This window comes from Salmo trutta, chromosome 16 (assembly GCF_901001165.1).
Source record: "Salmo trutta chromosome 16, fSalTru1.1, whole genome shotgun sequence".
Taxonomy (NCBI): domain Eukaryota; kingdom Metazoa; phylum Chordata; class Actinopteri; order Salmoniformes; family Salmonidae; genus Salmo; species Salmo trutta.
Window position 1 is genome coordinate 26,706,586 of NC_042972.1, and position 18,534 is coordinate 26,725,119.

The following is an 18,534-nucleotide window of genomic DNA, read 5'->3' on the forward strand; positions in this document are numbered from 1 at the left end:
CCATGGTAGGATTTTTTTTAAAGGAATATTCCGTTGTCATGAATGAATACATTCACCAAATATAGATTTTTCAAGCAATCTTCACATCATCAGTTTGGTCCATTTTGCATTGTTTGCTTAATTTTGGATTTTGACCTAATTTTATGGTCATGGTCAAGTGCCTGGGGCAACGTTACACAAGGATATGCTGCCTAGTCCTAGTTTGCATAGGAATGTTAAGTCCGCTGTAACATAAATAAAAGTTAACATTGGTGTTCCCTTGTGTGTTCCGAACGCACTAGACGACCAGTTCTTATAGCCTTTAGCCGTACCCTTATCCTACTCCTCCTCTGTTCCTCTGGTGATGTAGAGGTTAATCCAGGCCCTGCAGCCCCTAGCTCCACTCCCATTCCCCAGGCGCTCTCATTTATTGACTTCTGTAACCGTAAAAGCCTTGGTTTCATGCATGTTAACATTAGAAGCCTCCTCCCTAAGTTTGTTTTATTCACTGCTTTAACACACTCCGCCTACCCTGATGTCCTAGGCGTGTCTGAATCCTGGCTTAGGAAGGCCACCAAAAATCCAGAAATTTCCATCCCCAATTACAACATTTTCCGACTAGATAGAACTGCCAAAGGGGGCGGAGTTGCAATCTACTGCAGAGATAGCCTGCAGAGTTCTGTCATACTATCCAGTTCTGTGCCCAAACAATTCGAGCTTCTACTTTTAAAAATCCACCCTTCCAGAAGCAAGTCTCTCACCGTTGCCGCTTGGACACCATATGTGAATTGATTGCCCCCCATCTATCTTCAGAGTTCGTACTGTTAGGTGACCTAAACTGGGATATGCATAACACCCCGGCTGGCCTACAATCTAAGATAGATGCCCTCAATCTCACACAAATTATCAAGGAACCTACCAGGTACAACCCCAAATCCGTAACAATGTGCACCCTCTTAGATATTTAAAAAAACATTTTAACTAGGCAAGTCAGTTAAGAACAAATTCTTTTTTTCAATGACAGCCTACAAACAGTGGGTTAACTGCCTTGTTCAGGGGTAGAACAACAGATTTTTACATTGTCACCTCAGGGATTTGATCTTGCAACCTTTCAGGTTGCTGGTCCAACACTCTAACCACTAGGCTACCTGCCACCCAAATCATCCTGACCAACTTGCCCTCTAAATACACCTCTGCTGTCTTCAACCAGGAGCTCAGCGATCACTGCCTCATTGCCTGCATCCGTAATGGGTCCGCGGTCAAACGACCACCCTTCATCACTTTCAAACGCTCCCTAAAACACTTCAGCGAGCAGGCCTTTCTAATCGACCTGGCCCGGGTATCCTGGAAGGATATTGACCTCATCCTGTCAGTAGAGGATGCCTGGTTGCTCTTTACAAGTGCTTTTCTCACCATCTTAAATAAGCATGCCCCATTCAAAAAATATAGAAATAAGAACAGATATAGCCCTTGGTTCACCCCAGACTTGACTGCCCTTGACCAGCACAAAAACATCCTGTGGTGTTCTGCATTAGCATCGAATAGCCCCCGCATTATGCAACTTTTCAGGGAAGTCAGGAACCAATATACACAGTCAGTTAGGAAAGCTAAGGCTAGCTTTTTCAAACAGAAATTTTCATCCTGTAACACTGTAAAATCCATGGAGAATAAGAGCACCTCCTCCCAGCTGCCCACTGCACTGAGGCTAGGAAACACTGTTACCACCGATAAATCTACGATAATCTATCATTTCAATAAGCATTTTTCTACGGCTAGCCATGCTTTCCACCTGGCTACCCCTACCCCAGCCAACAGCTTTGCACCCCCTGCAGTAATTTGCCCAAGCCCCCCCTCCACTTCTCCTTCACCCAAATCCAGACAGCTGATGTTCTGAAAGAGCTGCAAAATCTGGATCCCGACAAATCATACAGCACTCCTTCCGTGGCCTCCAACTGCTCTTAAATGCTAGTAAAACTAAATGCATGCTCTTCAACCGATTGCTGCCAGCACCCACCCGTCCGACTAGCATCAGTTCTGACTTAGAATATGTGGACAACTACAAATACCTAGGTGTCTGGTTAGACTGTAAACTCTCCTTCCAGACTTCCTATTTCGCAACAAAGCCTCCTTCACTCATGCTGCCAAACATACCCTTGTAAAACTGACTATCCTACCGATCCTTGACTTCAGCGATGTCATCTAAAAAATAGCCTCCAACACACTACTCAGCACTGGATGTAGTTTATCACAGTGCCATCCATTTTGTCACCAAAGCCCAATATACTACACACCTCTGCAACCTGTATGCTCTCGTTGGCTGGCCCTCGCTACATATTCGTCGCCAAACCAACTGGCTCCAGGTCATCTATAAGTCTTTACTAGGTAAAGCCCCGCCTTATCTCAGCTCACTGGTCACCATAGCAACACCCACCCGTAGCACGCGCTCCAGCAGGTATATTTCACTGGTCATCCCCAAAGCCAACACTTACTTTGGCTGCCTTTTCTTCCAGTTCTCTGCTACCAATGACTGGAACGAATTGCAAAAATCACTGAAGCTGGAGACTTATTTCTCCCTTTCTAACTATAAGCATCAGCTGTCAGAGCAGCTTACCGATCACTGTACCTGTACACAGCCAATCTGTAAATAGCACACCCAACTACCTCATCCCCATATTGTTATTTATCTTCTTGCTCTTTTGAATCCCAGTATCTCTACTTGCACATCATCCTCTGCACACCTATCACTCCAGTGTCAATGCTAAATTGTAATTATTTCGCCTCTATGGCCTATTTATTGCCTTACCTCCCAACTCTTCTACATTTGCACACAACTCTGTGTTGTTGTTTTTGGCGCACTGCTTTGCTTTATCCTGGCCAGGTCGCAGTTGTAAATGAGAACCTGTTCTCAACTGGCCTACCTAGTAAAAAAAAAAAAAAAGTGGTCCCTCAGCTAAAATGTGAATCAGTTAGAAGAGGAACTTCAGTTCCTTTATTGAAGGGTTTGCGCTTGGCTTTGGAGGAAAAGTGAGAGAACCTATGTTAGACTAATGCTGTCACTTCATACTTACATTTGATGACAGTGACTGAGCATGTTGTCCACAGCAGCTGGGTGCTTCGGTGACAGTTCAGACCCATTCATCACAGTTTAATGTCTTATCATAATTGTCCTTTAACTGAGATGCATTCTAAATAGCACCCTATTCCCTATTTAGTGTACTACTTTTGACCATGGCGAATAGGGTGCCATTTGGGGCGCATACAGAAGCTGTCTCCTTCCTCAGTGACCTGCATATTCAGTAACCAAATAAAATCACATTTCATTTGTCACGTGCTTCTTAAACAACAGATGTAGACTAACAGTGAAATGCTTACTCACGGGTCCTTCCCAACAATGCAGGGAGAAAGGAAATAGAGAAATAATAGAAAAAACAGGTAATAAAAATAGTTCTAATAATGGGCACCAGGGGCCCCAGTGCCAAGTCGGTGTGCAGGGGTATAAGGTAATTGAGGTAGATATGTACATACAGAATAAAGTGACAGATAATAAACAGTAGCAGCAGCGTACTGTATGTGATGAGTCAGAAAAAGGCATTATCTATATGATTTATTGTCATAGGCTGCTATGGGTACGGTATATATTCTGCTGGCCTTGCATAAAGTTATTCTTGGACATATACTGTGTGTTCTGTCTGTGCATGTGTGACTCAATAAATCTATGTAGATACATCATACAGTACAAGTGTGCCTGTCTTATTCAGACTGTGACCGCTGACTGGGCATTCTCTACTACTAGACCGTAAGAAGTTTCCCCTTTCGCAGTTTTAGGTGTCAATACAGGTTACTGCCTTGAAGTTATAATTGAAAACCCACATGCTCTGCACATTTATGAGACAGTGGGTCAGCTTTGGAGTTGCTACAGTAACTGAGTGTGGACAAGCCTGAATGACTGTCATTTTAAAGATGTGAGATTAAAACTAAGTGTGACAAAAACAAAATTGGACCAAACATTTTAGGAAGCCAGGAGCCACCACTACAAATCAAAAGGGTGGAAAATATGTTTATGTGTTGTCAACAAACTCATTTCCGTCCTCTTCCATCACAAAGTAGGTCTTATCTCTTTTCTTCATGTGTGTGGGTCTTTTCCATTTCTCTCTTTCACAAAGCCAGTCCTCCCGATGAACTCAGCCTGAGGTAATTATTGAAACACGTCATAAAAACATGAGTGGGAGTGAGAGTCAAAGACAAAGTGAATGGGAGGGACCTCTTTAAATCATTTTATTCATATCTTCCCTCCACAACCGTCATCTGCTGCATTGGTTCCTCTGTCGAACAACGGGCCTTGTTCTCTACTCGTTCAGTGGGAAACAGTTCCCACAAAAAAATTGTCAAATGCATCCATTCAGTGGAGATGAAATCTCTGGTAATGTGTGATGCAGGATTTCCAATGCCCACACATTCAAATATGTCTCCATTGCAGGGGAGGGGGGGTATGAACAAAAAAGTGAAAAAAAAAAGAAAAGAAGGAAAATTCTTTTGTTGGGGGTTTTCGTCAGGTTTTGTCAAGGGTAGGATTGTGTACAGGGGTTAGCGTTGTTCTGAACACGCTGGCTTGATGATTCACACTATTGGCGTCTCTGTATGGTGTACATCATTGAATCGCTCAATAAGCCTGTTTGTTATCTTGCTACACTGTAGTTACCCTCCACTTTATCAAGCACAGCTAGAAGGAGATAGTCACATAGTTAGGGGCTTGTACATACTATACTATACTATTCTAATGCTATTTACCACTGTACTACTCTCCACATACTGCAGCTATATAGTACTCTTTATGACACAAAAATATATTACCCGGGGCCTGTTCTCCCAATAGCTCCACACCAGCCCTGGTAGATGGGAAGTTCAAAGACCTGTCATATCATATGAATAAATCAGACCACAATGACGGTGCTGAATATAGACAGGCTAATAAATATAACACAGAGAAGAAAACAGTCAATAGCTACTTGGGCATTAAACACTTGACATGGCGTTATATTGATATATTGGCACCGCTCTCCACCATGTCACAGACAGGGATCTTCTGTGACAGGATGCTATGAGACCCTTGCTAATGCTTTATTCCCCAAACATGACCGTTGGCTGCAGAGTTGAGCTGGAGCCATTGTCTGCAGTCTGCCAGGCTATATTTTGCAGACACAGCAGTGCTTTCCAATCAGAACCCAGGCTAGGGTGTTGTAGTGGGGGCTGGGGTCGGAGGGGGGTGACGGTGGGGTAGGTGGGAGGGGGGAGTTGGGATGTGGGAAGAAGAGTCATGGGGCTGTGGCTGACATTGGTTCAGAAATAGCTCTGTACTTCCTGTCCCAAGACAGCGAACGGTACATTGGAGGTGGCATCCCCCCAATGGAGTGCGATAGATTTTGTCCTCTACGGCGAGCAGCAACCATACCTAAAAGGGCGCCGAGCCGACTCCCTCTCCTTGTCCTCCAGCAGTATAATGTAACACTGCATTCCAAAAATGACTTTATTCTATGTAGTGCACTACTTTTGACCAGAGCCCTATGGGTAGTAGTGAACTACATTGGGAATAGAGTGCAATTTGAAACACATTGTTTGAAATGTATCAGACTCAGTGAAGGACAGCCTTCATCGACACTTCGCAGTGGTGAGAGGCCTATGTTTTTGTTATGCTGCTCCCCTTTCTTCACATTGTGTTAGAGCTAGCATGTTAATGCCTGTTTAAGACCTGGGGCCAATGCATGTGTTCTCAGGTTGCAAGAAGCTCATATGGACGATGTGTGGTACTTGCGTGCTTAGTTATTGTTCTAGTACATGTAATGTAAGTATCCACACATGAATGAGAGCTTTTTCACCCTAATGCCTTGGCATAAGTCTGGGAACAATTGACCCTTCGATAAGCCCCGCCCTAAATGTTGGGCAACTAATCGCAGCACTCCAGCGCTGGATAGCAACTGTCGGACAAGCTCATGTTTAAATCGCATGAAAGCCAGTGAGGTCTATGGCAAAAACTGATAGTTTTCTTTAAAAACTGTATGTTTAAATAGCTTAATAATTGTACAGTGCACCAAGAGTACTTGCTACTGTGATTCCTGAAATGCAGGAATCAATACAATACATTGTTTGCTAGCTCAGCTGGTTAGCTAGCTAGCTCTCACTCTCTTTGACCACCAAACATTGCTAACGCTAGCTACTGTAGCTGGCCACTTAATACAACTTGTTTTCTTAAAATGTATTTTAGCTAACTAAGTTAGCAATGTTATGAATACAACACCCATCTGCTGTCGAAATCAGGATTCAATTTGAGAGCACTAGTTTGCTCCAAAAGTGGTCATAGCTTTGACTGCATGCTGACAGAGAATTCAGAGCCATTCAGTGGTTAGCTACACTACAAACATAATTTTACCAGGTTCCCCTAAAGCAATTGTAATGACAGTCTACCACAACATACCCAAGAGTTTCCTGATTAGCAAGGGGTTTAATTTCTTTGTGTTTTAGGAACACAGTTTGGGATCATTGTGAAGGGATTTCACCAGCAGTGAAATGGGTAATTGGGCTTCCCGGGAAAATGTTGTCCGAGGTTGCAACGGTAATCAAGGGGGGGGCGGGGCTTAGGGAAGGGCCAATTGTGGATTTATGTAGACAAGGAATCTAAAACAACCCCCGAAACTAAATTGTGAATTCAATTTTTATGGTAGTGTGCTAAATATTTAAAACAGTGTTGAATGCTTAGCAAGTTAAAATACCAACTTGAATTATCGGAGTAAAGGGTCATAGTTATAGACTATAACTAGGGCTTGGAATTTCCTGCCCCAATTATAACTCCAATCAATACTAGCCTATATATGTAATCTACCAGTCAGGTTCAGGCATGATGCCTAAATGGTTTGCGGTTCTGTGTTAGAGGTTGGAGGGGAATCAAAGCATCGCCTGATGGTTTCCCACCTGAACTAGTGTGTCTGACAGCATGTGTTCCTTCTGACCTTGCCCCCCCCCCTTTATATTGGGCCTTTCTGAAGTGTGTGTATGTGTTTGTGTGTGTGTGTTGTGGGGAGAGGGGGGTGGCGTGTGGTGGGGTGGTATTGCTGTGAACAACTTTCAGGCCGACGGCCAGACTGTCATCTGCCATCGAAACCCAAGCCGTTATGTGTGTGTGTGTGTGTGTGTGTGAGTGAGTGCAGCGTGCGCGCGTGTGTGTGTGTGTGTGTGTGTGTGTGTGTGTGTGTGTGTGTGTGTGTGTGTGTGTGCAGGCTCTCTGTGGTTGAGGGATGAGAGTGGTGGGGTGTAATTTAATCTCTTTGAAGATTATAAATCTGCAGTGTTTTACCGTCAGACTGGGACACTGTCAGTACACTACGTTTTCTCAGATGCAAGAGTTCTTCTTCCCAGGTGTAAGACAGTGTAACGCCCTGGCCATAGAGAGGGGTTTTTGTTCTTTATTTTGGTTAGGCCAGGGTGTTACATTCGGTGGGCGTTCTATGTTCATTTTTCTATGTTTTTGTATTTCTTTGTTTTGGGCCGTGTGTGGCTCCCAATCAGGCACAGCTGTAGTTCGTTGTTGCTGATTGGGAGTCACACATAAGGAGCCTGTTTTTCCTTCGGGTTTTGTGGGGGATTGTTTCTGTTTAGTGTTTGCACCTGACAGGACTGTTTGGCTGTCGTGTGTGTGTGTGTGTGTGTGTGTGTGTGTGTGTGTGTGTGTGTGTGTGTGTGTGTGTGTGTGTGTGTGTGTGTGTGTGTGTGTGTGTGTGTGTGGTGTTCTTACGTTTATTAAAATTCAAAGATGAACACTAACTCCGCTGCACCTTGGTCTACTTCCACAGACAGCCGTTACAGACAGCCATCTAAAGTACATAAACCCATGAATGAATGCATTTGTCTCTTGTAAGGAAAGAAACATGGTCAAACCATAATTAAAATATTAAAACCAGGAGTAAAACTCTACCTGGTCTATTCCTTGCTTCCAACCATACTGTCTCTCTCACACACTCATTATGCACCTGTTCATTATTATCCAAGATGACGTAACAGTAAGACGTGTTTGTCTTTGTCCCGTGTAAATATTATTTTTTTCCCCTTTTTTTTGTATACATTTCAATATATTTCAATCTCTTTTTTCCATTTACGAATTAAATATACCTTCCTGCAACCCGCCTCACCCAATGTGGTACGGATCTGCAATTTTTAGACCTTATAACTGGAACCTCCATTAGAAGCTAGCCATCAGAAGCTAGCCAGCTAATTAGCTACTAGCTTTTTAGTCATTGTTAGCCACTGCTAGCGGTCTTTACCTTTAGCTCAGACACCAGCCGCTTTAGCCCGGATAGCCTGCATAATACCTGCCAGCGCGATATCAGCCCTGAGCATATCGGACTGATTTTTTCCCCCCACTATATCACCGGATTCCTGCCGCAAGCTCTGGACCATTACACCGGATCATCGCAGCTAACTAGCTGCTACCGAGTGGCTATTGTGGCTAACGCCCTTGTCCAGAAGCAAGCACCAGCTAGCCTCGAGCTAGGCCCATCAGCTAGCAAACGAAGTACACCAACTACAATACCTCTCTTGCCAATTGGCCTGGGCTCTTTGTCGACACAGAGCCCCGCCGATCCATCACGACTGGTCTGCTGGTCTGCTGACGTAATTCGGCCGATGTGCTCTCAATTGGCCTCTGCGTCGTGGACGTCGGTGAAGACCCTTCTGCTAGAAACCGGCCCACCTACCTTCCTGAACGCCGTGTCTCCCGCTCGCCTAGCATAGTAACGACTACCGAACGGCTTCCTGTTTCATCTATTGCTGCTCATTGGACCCTATGATCACTTGGCTTCACAGCTGATGCCTGCTGGACTGTTCATTAACACGGTACTTCATTTTGTTTATCTGTCGGCCCCAGCCTCGAACTCAAGCCCTGTGTGTAGCTAACTGACCCTCTCTGCCCATTCATCACCATTTACCCGTTGTTGTTGTTGTCTTAGCTGTTTACCCATTGTTGTCTTTACCCATTGTTGTCTTAGCTCTCCAAATCAACACCTGTGATTGATTTATGCCTCTCTCTAATGTCAATATGACTTGTATACTGTTGTTTAGGGTAGCTCTCATTGTTTTATTTTACTACTGTGGAGCCCCTAGTTCCGCTCAACATGCCTCAGATAGCTCCTCTGTCCCACCCCCCACACATGCAGAGACCGCACCTAGCTTAACTGGTGCCTCCAGAGATGCAACCTCTCTCATAGTCACGCAATGCCTAGGTTTACCTCCAATGTACTCGCACCCTACCATATCCTTGTTTGTACATTATGCCCTGAATCTATCCTACCACACCCAGAAACCTGCTCCTTTTATTCCCTGTTCCTAACGCACTAGGCGTCCAGTTCTTATAGCCTTTAGCCGTACCCTCATCTTACTCCTCCTCTGTTTCTCTGGTGATGTAGAGGTTAACCCAGGCCCTGTGTGTCCCCAGGAGCTTTCATTTGTTGACTTCTGTAACCGTAAAAGCCTTGGGTTCATACATGTTAACATCAGAAGCCTCCTCCCTAAGTTTGCTTTATTCACTGCTTTAGCACACTCCGCCAACCCTGGAACTGCTAAAGGGGGCGGAGTTGCAATCTACTGTAGAGATAGCCTGCAGAGTTCTGTCATACTATCCAGGCCAAAACAGATCAAACTTCTACTTTTAAAAATCCATCTCTCCAGAAGCAAGTCCCTCACTGTCGCCACTTGTTATAGACCCCCACAGCTCCCAGCTGTGCCCTGGACACCATATGTGAATTGATTGCCCCCCATCTATCTTCAGAGTTCGTATTGTTAGGTGACCTAAACTGGGATATGCTTAACAACCCGGCCGTCCTTCAATCTAAGCTAGATGCCCTCAATTTCACACAAATCCGTAAACATGGGCACCCTCATAGATATCATCCTGACCAACTTGCCCTCTAAATAGACCTCTGCTGTTTTCAACCAGGATCTCAGCGATCACTGCCTCATTGCCTGCGTCCGTCATGGTTCCGCGGTCAAACGACCACCCCTCATCACTGTCAAACGCTCCCTAAAACACTTTAGCGAGCAGGCCTTTCTAATCGACCTGGCCCGGGTATCCTGGAAGGATATTGACCTCATCCCATCAGTAGAGGATGCCTGGTTGTTCTTTAAAAGTGCTTTCCTCACCATCTTAAATAAACATGCCCCTTTCAAACAATTTAGAACTAAGAACAGATATATCCCTTGGTTCACTACAGACTTGACTGCCCTTGACCAGCACAAAAACATCCTGTGGCATACTGCATCGAATAGTCCCCGCGATATGCAACTTTTCAGGAAAATCAGGAACCAATATACACAGGCAGTTAGGAAAGCAAAGGCTAGCTTTTTCAAACAGAAATTTTCATCCTGCAGCACTAATTCCAAAAAGTTTTGAGACACTAAAGTTCATGGAGAATGAGAGTACCTCCTCCCTGCTGCCCACTGCTCTGAGGCTAGGAAACACTGTCACCACCAATAAATCCACGATAATCGAGAATTTCAATAAGCATTTCTCTACGGCTGGCCATGCTTTCCACCTGGCTACCCCAACCCCAGCCAACAGCTCTGCACCCCCCGTAGCAACTGACTCATATTAAGCCAGACTCATATTAAGCATGTCCAATCCAAAATTAAATCTAGAATCAGCTTCCTATTTCGCAACAAAGCCTCCTTCACTCATGCTGCCAAACATACCCTGGTAAAACTGACTATCCTTCCGATCCTTGACTTTGGCGATGTCATTTAAAAAATAGCCTCCAACACTCCACTCAGCAAACTGGATGTAGTCTATCACAGTGCCATCTGTTTTGTCACCAAAGCCCCATATAATACCCACCACTGCGACCTGTATGCTCTCGTTGGCTGGTCCTCGCTACATATTCGTCGCCAAACCCACTGGCTCCAGGTCATCTATAAGTCTGTGTTCGGTAAAGCTCGGCCTTATCTCAGCTCACTGGTCACCATAGCAACACCCACCCATAGCACGCGCTCCAGCAGGTATATTTTACTGGTCATCCCCAAAGCTAACATCTCCTTTGGCCGCCTTTCCTTACAGTTCTCTGTTGCCAATGACTGGAACAAATTGTAAAAATCACTCACTAACTTTAAGCATCAGCTGTCAGAGCAGCTTACCAATCGCTGCAGCTGTTCACAGCCCATCTGTAAATAGCCCATCCAACCAACTACCTACCTCATCCCCATATTTGTTTTTGTTTTCTGCTTTTTTGCACACCAGTATTTCTATTTTCACATCCTCATCTGCACATCTACCACTCCAGTGTTAATTGCTAAATTGTAATTACTTCGCCACTATGGCCTATTTATTGCCTTACCTCCTTACTTCATTTGCACACACTGTATACAGATTTTTCTATTGTGTTATTGACTGTACGTTTGTTTATCCCATGTGTAACTCTGTGTTGTTGTTTTTGTCGCACTGCTTTGCTTTATCTTGGCCAGGTCGCAGTTGTAAATGAGAACTTGTTCTCAATTGGCCTACCTGGTTAAATAAAGGTGAAATTCAAAAAATATTGTGTTTCTTGGTGTGACAAACTTCACTAGTGGCATGCAAATAAAAGCAAGGAAATGTAATGTTCATGTCGACAACGTCCCATTCAGTCCTGTATGGTTGACATAGGCTCGTCTCGACGCTATAGAGCAGTGGTTCCCAAGCAGGGGTACTAGGGCCTCTGGGGGTACTTGAGAAGACTCATGAGACCGTAGGCTTACTAGTAAAATTCACATAAGTGGATACTCCGGGCAGAGCTAAATTCATTTAACCCTTTACCAGGTAAGTTGACTGAGAACACATTCTCATTTACAGCAACAACCTGGGGAATAGTTACAGGGGATGAATGAACCAATTGAAAGCTGGTGATAATTAGATGGCCATGATGTTATGAGGACCAGCATGGGAATTTAGCCAGGACACCAGGGTTAACACCCCTACTCTTACAATAAGTGCCATGGGATCTTCAGTGACCACAGAGAGTCAGGACACTTGTTTAATTTTCCCATCTGAAAGACAGCACCCTACACAGGGCAATGTCCCCAATCATTGCCCTAGTGCATTAGGATGTTTAGACCAGAGGAAAGGGTGCCTCCTACTGGCCCTCCAACACCACTTCCAGCAGAATCTGGTCTCCCATCCAGGACCAACCCTCCTTAGCTTCAGAAGCAAGCCAGCAGTGGGATGCAGGGTTGTATGCTGCTGGCATGCAGTTGGTGGTACAGTAACCAAAAAAGCTTGGGAACCACTGTTATAGAGAAGCAAGGTCAGCAGACCTTCAAGTTGAGTTCAAGGTCAGGGGGAAGGGCATGAGTGGAGTTAAGATTGTTGTATAGCAGGGAGGGGTGCTAGTCTGTTTTAGGAAGGGAGGTGATTCAGTAATGTCTTCTACACTTGATGTGTTGATTATCAGTGTTATACTGTATTACCATGGCATAAAACTAAGAGGATCGTTTTGTATAAGGTCATCTTCTATTACAGAAGTGGTATTTAAAGTTGGAATCGCGACCCATAGTGGGGAACCAAAAATGAAGAGTACCAATTATCTTATGGGACAAAATACAAATGTGATTGAGAAAGATAATTTGAAAAATGTACAGATTTTAAGGTTTTGTCATTAGAATTTGGGTGGGGGCAGTTGACAGAATATTTGGAGAAATAAATGTAAGTAAATAGGGTCTGAATACCACTGTATTACAGGGATAGAATGGATGAAATGAGGCAGATTCAGTTAGACCTCTGGAGTTACACACACACACATTATACATTGTATCAGCCACCCTTATCACACCAACATGATTAATTTTGTCAGAAAGTTATCTAGAGAGAGATGCATCAATTAGTTGTTTTCCAGAAACAATGAATATCGGGAATCAGGATGCCATGGTTCACAAATCAATACAGCTTAATAAGAGAATAATAGAGTGGATTTTGCTGAACACACTGGACTATCCTCCACCTCCTAACATGTTGTACTAAGTTTGATAGAGCGATGATACTAGAGGCTTACCATTCAGTTATGGATTTAATCCCCTGGGCACTAGGAGCTTAAGAAAGTGATAGGGGCCGTACGGTATGCGTAGGGATGGCATGAGCGATGGTGTCTGCCAACTAATTTATCACTAGACTCCCTCAGTCAGACAGGGGAGATCGGATTACAGAGGTTTCCATGGGTTCAACAATGGCCGGCTAAAAATACACTCACCAGAGGGTTTTCCACCCACCCACCCACACACACACACACACACACACACACACACACACACACACACACACACACACACACACACACACACACACGTGCCCAGAACAGAGATACAGGCAGAGACGTACATATTAGGGATTGAATGTGGTCATAGAACAATCACAGGACAGACACAGGACTCTTCGGCAACCAAAGATGAGAAATGTTGTCAGATAAGCCAGGGGAAGTGCATCAGATGTCCACACCTGGCCCTGGGGACTGGGTGGAGAGATTTCATCTTTATTTAACTAGGCAAGTCAGTTAAGAACAAATTCTTATTTACAATGACGGCCTACCGGGGAACGGTGGGTTAACTGCCTTGTTCAGGGGCAGAACAACAGTGAATGAAGGCACTGGGAACAAGAGGAAAACACACGCACTCATCCCCTTGTAAGAGCTAATTTTGGCTGTTTATAGTAAATGTGTAGAAATGATAGTGGTGTTTCAGTATGTGTGTATGGGAGAGAGAGGGGGAGAGAGAGGGGGAGAGAGAGAGAGAAGTGGGAGGTACAAGAGCCCCCCACTGAGCACTAAACAACTTCACAGAGTTATTTACAGCGCAGTCCATCAACAAATGGCAGGTGCAGCATCCTCACAAACAGGCCTATTGGCTTTCCTCTCCAGCTAGTGCTCTGTGGCCTCCGTAACTCTCACAGACACAGACACACACACACACTGCACTTGCACCTGCTGTAGGCCACCTACTCACATGTACAGTATGTCACATGTATGTCACATCATCAAATAACATTTTAGTGGTCCAGTGACGCGTACACATATTTTGCAGATGTTATAGTGGGTGTAGCAAAACACTTATGTTCCTAGCTCCAACAGTGCAGTAATGCCTAACAATACAAAACAATACATACAAATCCAAAAAAGAAAAAGAAAGGAATTAAGAAATATAGAAATATTAGAACAAGCAATGTCAGAGTCCGGAATATAAATATACACCACATGACCAAAAGTATGTGAACACCTGCTCGTCGAACATGTAGAACCCTTTTTGGGTGAAGGTAGAACCCTTTTGGGTTCCATGTAGAACCCTCTGTAGAAAGGGTGCTACATGGAACCCAAAATATTTCTACCTAGAACCAAAAAGGGTTCTACATGGAACCAAATAGGGTTCTTCAAAGGGTTCTCCTATGGGGACAGGCAATGAAGCCTTTTAGGTTCTAGATAGCACCTTTTTGTGTATATTAACAGTTGGTAGCTGTCTTGGTCTTTTATTTAGTCCTTAATATAATCTGTTGAAAAATATTGAATGTCAGTCTATATTATCAAGATACTTTAGACATTGACCTAGACATGGATCAAGACAGATTTAGATTTTTGTTTCCAAAAGCATCGCTATGACATATATTTACGAGCAGACCAGTTCTCATGTTCTTTCTCATGTTCACATTCTTTCCTCCCTCTTTGATGTTTATCACATCTTCCTTGCATTCTATATGCTCCTTGTCCCGCACACACTCATATAGTTACAGTGGAGAACATGTCGTCTTGCATGTAAGGTGGTTGTACAATGAGGCTAGACGCGTCCTCAAGTCCCGGGTGTTGCATGACAGGACATGAGGTTAGAGGTCTAAGGTCAGAGGGTCAACAGCAGCTCCAGATGGCACCTTTCCACTTTGGGAAGGAGATGGTGGCGGGCCACACATTGTGATGACAAACATGGACCGAAATGTAACCCCAAACATAACCACCATGGGGGGGTTAGTGTTTTGATACCTTGCCCCACAGTTATACATAACACACAGAATCATGGCCAAGCCAGAACGTACGTCTCTGACCGAAACATCCACAATAAATGTGCAGAAGTAGTTTCTGGGGCTGTTGCTATGTTGTTTACCTTAAGGCACAGCTCCGTGCTAAACCACCAAAGTGTCCGGTTTTCATATGTTCATTCTAAACACCAGCTAAACTAAACCACACCATATTGTTTTCTACAATTAAGTCAACTTTGGGGCTGGAATTTCCTGCACCACAAATGAGAGAATAATGATTATGTGCGTGTTAACATTTCACTTCTGAAGGACAGAAAACTGACCACCAGTTTATGTCATTAGGGTAAACATTTGACCCATTAGGAGTACGATATGAGTGAAATGTTAGTACTATGATATGAGTGAAATATTTCTCCCTATAGCAAAATTATTGTGACCCATATCCAGCGCACATATACAAGGTTACCCACAAGGCCCAGTTACCACTTGTAATTAAGGTCCAAAAGCAGGCCAGCTCTGGTTGCCATACCTAAACCATATCTTTACCCCAAGGCTCGACCTTGCTATGGGCCCCATTCATCTGCTGTCTGTGTGGAATGGAATGGATGCGGTCAGGGATTATCTTATTTTACAGCTGTAAGTAATAATATCCAACTCATTTTGAAATTAGTTCACAGAACAAATAACATAGCAATCAAGATTTGATCTGTAGTTTAAGCTAGCCTATCAAAAACAATGGACAAAGTCAGTACATCGATCCCCATTCAAATGATGAGCAACAAAAAAGTGTGGACTCCTTTTACCTTTGTGTGGTTCCCCTGGCTCGAACATGCTTTTCCACTGGCTCTGTTGGTTGTAGTATGGTTCTTACATCACCAGAGGATATGAATTTGATTGCCACATGGGCCACGTATACTGAATTATCTGTAAGACACAATGTATAAAATGTACAGTATCTAACCACAAAGGTCAACATTCCATTTACCGCTAGCTACCACCATTTGCACTCTTGTAAATCTCATACTATCAGGAATCAAGGTAAGACCCAGATGCAGACACATTGAATAAACAATTGTTTAATAGTCCAAGGGGCAGGCAAGAGACAGGTCAAGGCAGACAGGGGTCAATAATCCAGAGAAGGGGCAAGGGTACAGGTCGGCAGGCAGGCGGGTACAGAGACGGGACAGGCGAGGGTCAAAACCAGGAGGGCGATAAAAAGAGAGCCTGGGCAAAAACAGGAGCTGACAGGACAAACGCTGGTAAGCTTGACAAACAAGATGAACTGGCAACAGACAAACAGAGAACACAGGTATAAATACACAGGGGATAATGGGGAAGATGGGCGACACTTGGAGGGGGGTGGAGGCAAGCACAAAGACATGTGAAACAGATCAGGGCGTGACACATACTGGATAAGGTCTGCCAAAATGACAAGTGTATTCTACATATACTGCTTTATGTAAACATTAGCTGTATCCATAATGAATGCAGAGATAGGTAGGTAGGCAGGTAGCCTAGTGGTTAAGAGCGTTGGGCCAGGAACTGAACTTTTGCTGGTTGAAATCCCTGAGCAGACTAGGTAAAGAAATATGTTGATATACCCTTGAGCAAGGCACTTAACCCTAATTGCTCCTGTAAGTTGCCCTGGATAAGAGTGTCGGCTAAATGACTAAAATGTAGATAGCGTACTGTATACTCCCCAGGTTTCATGCCCACTGGTCCCTGAAGTGGGACTACACCCAAGTCTGTCCACTAACTGTACCCATCAGGGTGTGGACATGCCTGGCTTTTTAAATGGTAATACATGTCTCAATGTCTCACCCTCGTTTCTCCTGTTGCCCCATTTCCACTCCTGCTGCCAACATCAAAATCCAGATGACTGGATTGTGGTCTGAGATTGGGTATCCGGAGGGGTATTGGCTGAACACGGCTGCAATTCTCCTGGGCTGTGGGCTGAGAGGCAAAGGATAGCCTCTGCTGATCATGAGTACTGCGCCACCGTTAACACCTTGTGCAACAAAACACATTTACAAGTACAAAATTGTGAATTAGAGCAAGTTTTGTGCACTTCTCCCCCTCTCTCATTGGCAGACCAATCTCAAAAAGCACCAAAGTGGTAATAGCAAGTCTTGAATACAGCAACATATATTTCATTGATCATCTTGCCCTATAGTAGTAGTGGAGTGAGTTATCTCCATTGTCCATACAATTTAAAACACTTTGTGAACTTGTGAAAAGCTTAGAACAATATCTATTATTGCAATCAAAGATGAGTTGCTAAATCTAACAATCTGAATATGTGCTCAGGGGACTTGTGTCTCCCTACTGTATTTGATGGCATATACTACAGCATAGCCGTGCCATACTTTATTTAATAGAGTATGTGGTTCATACAGCCCAATAACAAAGCAACTCAAAGGGGAACAACCAAAATTCATATTGTAAGGTGTTGCTATTTGTGAGTGGATTGGTTGATATAGTGTTGCTATTTGTGAGTTGATTGGTTGGTATAAGCTATTTTAGGCATTCATATAATATGATTAGACAATACTATGGAAAAGACACAGACTCCCACACAGTTATTACGTCATGTGCCCCTGCGTGGCACAGAGCATGAAAGTTCCCCTTCCATCAATCTTATCTAGAAACTATGCTAGTGGTTTAACCGAAAGGAACGAACTGCTTCCTGTTATGATGTCATGAAAATCAGACCAATGGTGTATAACTTCGGCTGCAGAAGAGCCTGTAGACTAGAGGAAATAGTTTTGACATCATCTTATGTGGTTTAACCACTGATTTCTTTGGAGATACCAGAGAACTCAGAATCTGGTGATAGTTTTTACTACACACACACACCATCATAAAAGTATGTGTAGTAAAAATTGTCTGTGAAATAGTATCATGACATTTAAGAAAAATGGCAACAAATGTATTTTGAAATGTTCTTTTAATATTAAATACTTTTTCTTCCTCTGAATATATATACGTATGTACCACATTACGAAAACTCACAAATATAAAGTATTTATGTTATAAGTATACACACGTCACAAACAAACATAGAACATTTTTGTATAAATCTGTATACTGTGTTAGAACGCTGAAGTGCTCTTAGCTGCTCGTCCTTTTGTCACATTTCACTGTGTAATGACTTAAGAAATCACTTGAAGTTCATTTCAAGAACAAAATAAAAATAACTACATTTTATAAAACTGCACACACTCCTCCTGAAGGAGTGTGTGTAAGGCAACCCTTACAGTAGCAGAAGTTTATAGATTCACACAGTTAAGGATAAAGATAGTAAGCTATAGAGCATTAAGGGACACTTTTGAGTGGATCCATGTTACAGCTATAGTGTGAAACTTAATACTCTCTCACATTCAAAAAATGAAATGTATTCTATGATTTTTATCCCTAGACTATTCTTAGGCTATTCCAAACCATGAGATTCCTGACCTCCGTTTTCAAGTAACTCTTGGTATGCACATTTTCATTTCAGCCAATCAAACTTCACCAAGTCTGTTTGAATGTTTTGTCAT